This window comes from Dreissena polymorpha, chromosome 8 (assembly GCF_020536995.1).
Source record: "Dreissena polymorpha isolate Duluth1 chromosome 8, UMN_Dpol_1.0, whole genome shotgun sequence".
In the NCBI taxonomy this organism is placed as follows: domain Eukaryota; kingdom Metazoa; phylum Mollusca; class Bivalvia; order Myida; family Dreissenidae; genus Dreissena; species Dreissena polymorpha.
Window position 1 is genome coordinate 28,946,591 of NC_068362.1, and position 9,263 is coordinate 28,955,853.

Below are 9,263 nucleotides of genomic sequence, written 5' to 3' on the forward strand. Positions count from 1 at the left end.
AAATCGGTTACTCCCGGATTACCGCCCCTGAATTCTCGCGCGCGCCGCCATCTTGATACTAAATAACAATGCAGGGACCTATATGTTTGTATAGGTCCCTTAACAATAAAACGAAGTGACGCGATTTTATTAAATATTTTTGAAGATTAAGATGGTTTCTGTTATCGATACAATAATCATATAACAGTTCGTTTTTTTAATAAATATTTTTATCAGGTGCATTTACATTGTTTAAGAGTCATAAAACCAGAGACGAAGATCTATGTCTCTGATTAAACTCAGCATGAATTAGGCCCTAATTGTCATTTGACATGTTACTAGAAGGTGACGCAGGGTATCTCATCTTAATAACAGCATCTACACGTGTGGAGATATATGGTGTCACAGACAGTAAATATTAAGAACAAGACAAACACAGTGTGTTCAGGTTACAGACTTTATTCTAACATAAGAATGGTATTTAAATGATAAAATAAAACTAAAGTTATAAGCAAATGCAGATATTCACTTTTCAAATAAAATACCTGCCATGTTCTGACATCTTACACATTTTTGCTAATGAATATCCCCTGGAATATTTCATTTAAAATCACAAAAACATTTTCCGGCTAGGGATTTTTGTTTGAAAGCGATTTTAAAATATAATATATTAATTAAAAAAGTTTTAGACTAAACCATATAATTATTAATAAGAAATGTTTGCCACGACATGAAATCTTACAGAGTTTCGCTTATAAATATTGCCGGACCAATTTTTAGTTAAAATCACAAATTTTATTTCGGCTAGAGCTTTTACATTACCTTAAAATGATACTTTAATAAGAGATATTATTAAAACATTAATAAATTTGTAGAAAAACACAGATATGTACTATACAATAAAAAAGTATGTCTCGGTATTGTATCATATACATTTTCTTAGTAAGTACATCTGGAACTATATACTTTTTTTATAAAGAGATAATAATGTTTTAATCAAAGGCAGATATCTGATTTTCAAAGAAATTGTATATCTCGGTCATAAATCTTAAATAATTTCGCTTATTAACATCTCCGGAATTATTAACGCTAAAAATCATAACATTTAATTCAGGGTTTAACTGCGGAAATAACCTTTATAATTATCTTCAAATAATAAAATTCAATAAAGAAATAATTATGTTTCAAGCAAAAGGCATAACTGAAAGGATTTCTTTTTAAAAAATACAGCAAATTCGGCCTTAAACATCACGTGAAGAATTTGACAGATAACAGCGTTCTACATGTCACCCATGTAGAACGCTTTTATCTGCCCAATTCTTCAGTACCAAGATAGTGGCGGGATTACGTGATAGCCAATATGGCGGCGGCCAATTTATCGATTCTGAGATTGTCACACAGGAACAATTGATGAACATTATCAAAAGATCTGCTACGTAATATGGGATTTAAAATGCTTGGCTTTTCGAAGATGTTGGGAATGAAAAAATGTTCATATCAGTTGTAAGGCAAATATTGAGCTACACGTTTGTTCAGAATTGGAATGAGAGACCTTTAACAGGGAACATTTTTATGACACGTTTGTTCAGAATTGGAATGAGAGACCTTTAACAGGGAACATTTTTATCAACACACCCTTGTTATTTAAATTTTAGCCGTACCTTAATATAAAAAATGTGTCAATTAAGTTAATCAAAGATACGTTTGTCATCACATAGATTAATTAATTAGACAGGCTAAACCTACATCAATTTCATAAGATCAGAAAAATAATATTTAGTGTAATAAACTCAAAGATGAGTTTCATTTTATTCTTGAATGCTAATTTTATACAAAACTGATATCAAAATATATTCCATTGAATTAAAGACAGAAGTCACATATATACACTTTTATCGAGCAAATAATGAAATTGTTTTAAAATATTTTAACCTTAATATTTATCAATTATTTCATGTTCGTTTTCAAAACATTTTAGCAGCCATTTAATGTATTCCGGCGTGATTTGTACCTCGTAAAGCTGATTGTTACTTTGATCGTTTTTTACATGTGCTGCACTATTAAAAAATCGATGTTATTATTCATTTATCGAATTACTAGCATCTGAAAAAGCGTTTTATACACAGAGTATGCTGTCACATGTTCAATCAGTTATAGTAAGGGATAGTTATATGTACCGTGTTTTTGTGTAAACGTTCGTTTCAAATGTAATGTCAAAACTGTATTTGAATGTATTTGTCAATTGCCAGTATTGTCTTTTCAATGTAGGTGCCGTAGTTGTTTCTAAAATGTCTTTGACAAAATATGGCTGTACTTTATTAATTGGAATGTTTTGAATTACAACGATGATGTATGATTTAACCAATGTGCTGTTCTTCTATACATCGTATTATATGACGTTTGGACCATCTATATTTTTGATTTTGTAGGTGGTATGTCTGAGGTTCATGAAATGCGTGTTGCTTCATTATAAACGTCGTTATTTCAAAACATATAGATTAAAGTGTAGTAAAGCTACATTCACCATTTTTTATAATAATTATATCAATTTAATAGTTTACTGTTACCACGGTATTTTCATATATTTGTGTGTTGTATATGTAGCGACCAAGGGCTAATGGTTATGCTTGTCTATATGCATGAGCCATAATTTGCATGTTTTAGTACAGCGAACTGTTAGATATCTTAATTTTCGCAAACAATTCTATTATCATCACGTATTGTTCTTTTACTCGCATACGTGCATACACTACTGACTGTTGGTAGTAACAGTAACAGTTGTCAGTGGCTGGTTAGAGGAAGTAGATGGCGTTGGCTGGTAGGTAATAGTAGTAGCAGTTGTCAGTGGCTGGTTGGTAAAGGTAGCAGTCGGCGGTGGTTGGTTGGTGGAAGTAGTTGGCAGTGGCTGGTTGGAGAAAGTGATTCTCGGTGGCTGGTTGATAGTAGTAGCAGTCAGTGGTGGCTTGTTTTTCGTAGCAGTTGGAGGTAGCTGGTTGGTAGTAGTAGCAGTTGGTAGTGTCTGGTTGGAGTAAGTATTTCTCAGTGTCTGGTAAGTAGAAGTAGCAGTTCGCGGTGACTGGTTGGTAGTAGAAGTAGCAGTTAGAAATGGCGGGTTGGTATAAGTTGAGGGATAACACTGCGCAAGTAAATCTACTTCAGATTGAAGTCTTTAATCATCGAATGTATCTTTTATCCTATTACCAGATAAAAATCGATAGTATAACAATGATCGTATAAACTTGAGCTTTATACTATCGCTATTTTTAGATCAGATTTGAGTTTTTTCCAACAATTTTTAGAATCTGTTTTTGTCAACTACGGGAAAACAAAAACGAAAAAAAATGCGATATTTGATAATTATTAATGGAAAATAATAGAATAAATAGAATATTATGTGAGCTTGGGATAAAGATCAAGTTTATCATGCTCGGCTCGAACCATGATAGCGCTCGGAAATCCTCGCGCTACATCGGTTCTAAGCCTCGCATAATAAACTTGATCTTTATCCAAAACTCACATAATATTCTCTATTTATGTTTGCATAGTAGATTGGTTTGTCAGAAGGAGACATTTCTTAATAAGCTTCTCCACGTCAACACACAGCATTACTTCGTATTTCTTCCAAATGTAGTACTCATGACCATCCCACTGGTCTTCTTCAGATGGTACCCATGAGTTCCCAACATGGTCATTAAAAACGCAAATTTCTCCACAAGAAATAGTTTTCTGAAAAAACCCTGCAGAGAGGTTATGGCAGACATGTGTAAGTTTGTAAAAATCCTTTACTTATTTTTGTTGCTTGCAAATTAAAGAAGTTTTTCTCCCCTAAATGCCTGAAGAAGGCACATTTTGCCCGATCTTCTACTCCAGGGAGCCACATTTCGCTGATTGTTTGAGAAAATATGTCAGGATATTTCCTACATGTAGGCCAATACATGTGTTATCAATGTTAATACACAGTTGTTTCAAAATGGACTTTGAAAATTTTATGTTTTCCAATTTACTTTCCCTATGTAAGTTCATGCTAAAATACCGAACACTGCTACAATGGTATTACACTGCTCACAAGGTATCTGGTTTCCTGGGGATTTTGTTTAAGTAGTTTCAGAGGCGGATATCAGGTCATCTATTGGCTGTAGTAAACGTCTTTCGGGATAAGATGTTTCTAAAGTGTCGAATACCTCTTCAATAGAGCTTCTCTGATAATCTATATAAACGTTTAGTTGATCCATGATGTTGGTTTCAAATTGTATGGAGGAATGAACTAATCGCATATATTATACCTCACATAAATTTGTTTCTTCTTTGCGTATATACACTTCACAGGTCCGTTATTTTGAATAGTGCCCTGAAAAGATGCGCGCATAGTCAGCGGGTGCTATTTTGAATAGTGCCCTGTAAAGATGTGCGCGCATGTAATAGTGCCCCATTGTGTTCACACCGGTCTTACTGACCTGTGTACTAACGCGAAAGGAATTGTGGGTAGCACTTGTTTTACGCGTGAAAAGTGACATGAAAGTAGGTCAGGTAATCGTGCTTCTGATAATCGCTATCAGTCATGTTAGAGAATCAAAATCACATTTAAACATAATTATATATCATTTCAACACACAATAAATAACGATTTTTCTTGTATGATTAACATTTTCATTCTTTTGGCGTAAGCATAATTCCCCAAACCAGGGGAATGTGATGCGTCTTAGTATAAAGGCGACAATAACGTAGCGACGTCACCATCTATGTATAGAATGATAGTGTCCGCTAGAATGTTAGTTATTTGTAAAATTTGTGTAAGTTTTACAACGCAGAGAGTTTCGCTTGGTAAACGCACGAGTAATTTGGCAGGTTACAAGTATGTGTTTTTTATTATTCATCACATCTTAAAAAATACAAAAATTAAATGCTATTTTTGGGATCAATGTTTTGCAGCATGTTGTCTGTAATAAAAGCAGATATTTTTATATATGATGTATCTCAATATGTGAAATTATTTTCAATAAAAATGAGTTTTATATAAAGAAGCGAATTTTTCCGTGTCCAAATTTTGCAGGGAGACAACTCGCGTACAACAATAATAATGTACTTATTACTTATAGTCACGATTCGTTTGGAAGGGTACGAGTGTTTGTTTATTATTATTAATCACATGTTAAAAAATACAAAAATTAAATGCTATATTTGATATCAATGTTTTGCAACATGTTGCCTGTGATATAAGTAGTTATCTCTAGAACATCTCTGTATAAAATGTATCTCAATATATGAAATGCTTTACAATAAAAATGAATTTTGTATAAAGAAGCGAATTTTTGCCTGGTCCAACTTATGAAGGGAGAAAACTCGCGCACAACAATAATACGGTAATAATTAGTAACTGAAAAATATTGATGGAATTTATATTGTGTTATTTATTTTTATTTCTATTGACATTTATCTGCACAAAATGCTCGGTATAATATAAGAATTAGAAAACCTCACTTCAGGCCCAATGGCAGAATAGTGACCATCCAGGCAGCCCCAAATAGTATATGGACCTCAGCCGAAGACTATTCTGCCATAGGGCCCTCAGTGAGGTTTTCTATTTCTTAATTATTTAAGGCTTTAAAATGCAGATTTTTTCACATTCTGCACATTAACTATCCCATCTGCCAAAACATCCGTGGAAAACACCATTCTGTCAGCTTGTTTACTGCAATAAAAACATGCACGAGTCGGTGGTCTAGGCCCCCTATTGAAATGGGTCCACGTCTTTTATGGGTTGCGCAATTGAACGCAGACGAGAGATAAGTTTATCACATAAAGATTCACTAGAATCTATCTTGCAACCACGAATATACATCGCAAACATGCAACAATCGTGTTGAAAGTAGTTCATACAATCAAAATTAAACTAAATCAAAACATATTAACATGAATATATCTCCAAAACAAATCTTTTACGGGAAAATCAGTGTTCACAACAATAGACAAGAAAGCCACATATAAATTATTAACTAATTAAATCACATATTTGTGTACAAATATTTCCGAGTCAACTTAAAGTTGGAAAGCTGATTCTCGCAACAGAGTTGATGTTTTTGTTTTGAAGGATGTAAATGTTGGTAAGTGTTTATTTAGTTTAGATGTATGTATGAGATGTGTTATTACAGTGTTATTGACTGTCCAACCGAACTATACACACTTGCAATGTATTTTCGAGGTAGCCAGATCGATTTAATGTTGTTTTTTTTTAATTTGCTGTTTGATTTCCGCTTAACGGAAGAGTTATACAAACATGCATCGACGTATTCCTTTAGTACGTTGTCATCTGAATTGTTTGATATCAACATATATGTATAGTTGGGAACTTTGTTTTGAGGGTACCGGTAACAACTAATGCAGGGTGCCTGTACACATATCTACAAATCCGTATAGCTCATGTCGATATGTTTATATATCGCTCTGCAAGTGATATATGTATGTAGTTTTTCTTTTTATCATAAGGAAAATCAGAAAATAGCTATATGAATATTTTATTCGGTATATGGTGTTAAGACTTGATGAAATCTACTTTATAGCAAGTAGGCCCTTATATATACGACATATGTAATAGATTTGGACACAGATACAAGTGCACACAAAATGTACCACACTGTTAACGAAATTAAAGCTATTTATGTATATAAATATAATATTTTGATGATGTTGCATTCGTCTTGAATAGACTTGTACCGTGTTGAAAGCGCCCAACTATGTAAATACAACACATACACAGAATATTTGAACATTTAATATATAAGTAGCGGGGTTACACGATTTTGTCAAATATTAATGAATTGATATAAAATGTGTTAAAAGACTTATTATAAATATATTTCAATATAATTAAAATAAAAGTTAAAAAGAACATGTGTCGAAAAATGCGAAATAAGCCAGATATTTAATTTTGAAATCGAAAATGTCTGTACAGTTGAATTCGCCAGCATGTATATCATGCATGTACGATTTGAATCTAAATTAAGTTTTACGGATCATTTTAATTTCCTGCAACGATATATATTCATACGACACACGAACACTAACTCCGATCCAAATAAAAAGACGAATGCTTCGGTTATTGTAGGAAAATATGTACGAAATGTCTTCGTCACAATCGGCTCGGAGCGCTAATTTGGCTTTGCTGCATTTTATGAAATTCGTCTTCAATGTATAATTGTCTTACCTATTCTGTGATGCTGTAACATATTGTTATCAATATATTACACTTTAACACATATAAAAATCGTGCAGTCCCGCTTTCAAACACATATCAGAAAACGTGCAAGTATCGAATGGAGCTTGGTCGTTATGCATTTGAATACATGGAACACAATTTGTTTAATGGCACCATCATATTACTATTCTTTTATAGCTAACATGTCTTATTCATATTCATGAATGGGTTTAAAAATAAAATGCTAACATTAAACTCGTGTACACTTACCTTAAAAATAGCAATATAAAGAAGGTTTTGAAAACAAAACTAATTGTTTGACACCAAACTTAACACTGATGAGGCCATCATTAGTTAATGAAAGACATGTGCGTTCAACCCTTCTGTTCGTAGCAAAACATTTCAATCCTTGAAGAAAAGATGCGAAGTTATTACGTTCTACTTTTGACCTACAAGTCGGTACATTCGCAGTCGATTGATGCCGAGATGATTTCGATAAGGATTCAGTCGAATAATGTTTAATCATTCTTATTTCAAATCAGCCGAGCATTTAATCTGACCAACTTAACTTTAAATTAAACATTAACAGCTTACCTTCAATACTCGGCAACAACTGAATAACATTGAAAAATAATTATCAGATAAAAAAAATTACAACTTTCTGAGACAATGCAAAGCTATGTGAAGACATAACAGCTTAATTCATTCTTGTTAAAGAGAAACCATCATCGTACATTAACCTGGTTACTGAAAAAAAACGACAGCTCGTTATATGTTTTGCGCACATAAAATTGCTGCTTTCACGTTTCATTACGCTAATTGTCTCAGTAAAGAGCTAACGGCTAATTCAACAAAAACATCTGATTAACACAATCAAACGGTCAGTAAAAAGCTTAATTTGAAAGTATCGTTATTTCGTCATTACTTATTTTCAGTAATTATCATGAAAACGTTGGCGTACATTTCTTTATTGGCGTCGCTCTTGAGAGCGGCGACTAGTATGTAATGCATTTTTTTTGCTTATGGGAGGAGAAGTTATTTTACGGATCAATGTATATATTTTTGTTTTAAGAATATCTTGCATAGTGGTGATTTTTTGTGTAAATTTGTGTAAATAAGTACTGCATTTGTGCCTATTACATTTATTACATTTATGCAAAGCTAATTGTTTTAGTTAATAACTGATCCTCAACTGATCACAGGGGAAAGATCACAGGGACTGGACAAATACGTGAAACTTTCTGGTTTTGTATAAAAACAAAACATAATCAAAATATATTTATTTTGTGGTTTTTCTAATTTGCTTATTTAGTGGAGAATCAATGTAATACGATATTGACGACCTATCGCGCAAGCAAGTTTATTGGAAGGCGTAGTGGTACGAAAACGTACAATGTATTAGTTTATTAATAGACATATAATAAAGATCGCTATACACAACTTAAACAAATAGCAGAACATAAATGATGTCTGCCGGAATAGCTCAGTTGGGAGAGCGTTAGACTAATTTTTTTTACGCAACAATTATCTAAAGGCCCCCGGTTCAATCCCGGGTTCCGGCACGAACGGAACAGTTCGGCGGCTGACAATTTTTTTTTAAGTCAGGTTAATAAATATAATAAAACTTTATTTTATGTAAACATTTTAAAATCCATTTTACTACAATTGGAAACTTTTAATAAAATTAATGGATGCCGCGTGGTGACAACGTTAATTAAAATTTCCTACATCACTTAAATACACGTGTTTTCACATTAACAAATAATTGCAAACAACACATCTATTATCCATGTATTTTTTATGGTTGTCTATCACAGACCCTAAGTACTATCCCTACCACATATAGAGCGCGAAGCGCGACACGTACTATTGATTGTAACAATGAGTTGCGATAAAGGAAGCAGCCGCTTATCAAGGAGGAGCTGTGTCCCAGTAACCCGTTTCCCTAGAGGCAAGCACTCCTCGGAGTTTTTTTTTAAGAACCACATATAGAGCGCGAAGCGCGACACGTATTACTATCCAGGTGGTATGGGCCCTTTAGCATTATCCGACAATTACGTCCATATTTATCTTCCTTAGAATTTGAGAAATT

At 33.2% G+C, this 9,263-nt stretch overlaps 1 non-coding gene across 1 annotated transcript; it reads left to right on the top strand.

Moving 5' to 3' along the window:
• The first annotated feature begins 8,643 nt into the window (after nucleotides 1-8,643).
• On the top strand, nucleotides 8,644-8,733 carry Trnai-aau (transfer RNA isoleucine (anticodon AAU)). Its single transcript is given in 2 exon segments — nucleotides 8,644-8,680; nucleotides 8,698-8,733. It is a non-coding gene; the product is annotated as a tRNA-Ile (tRNA).
• The last annotated feature ends 530 nt before the right edge of the window (nucleotides 8,734-9,263 follow it).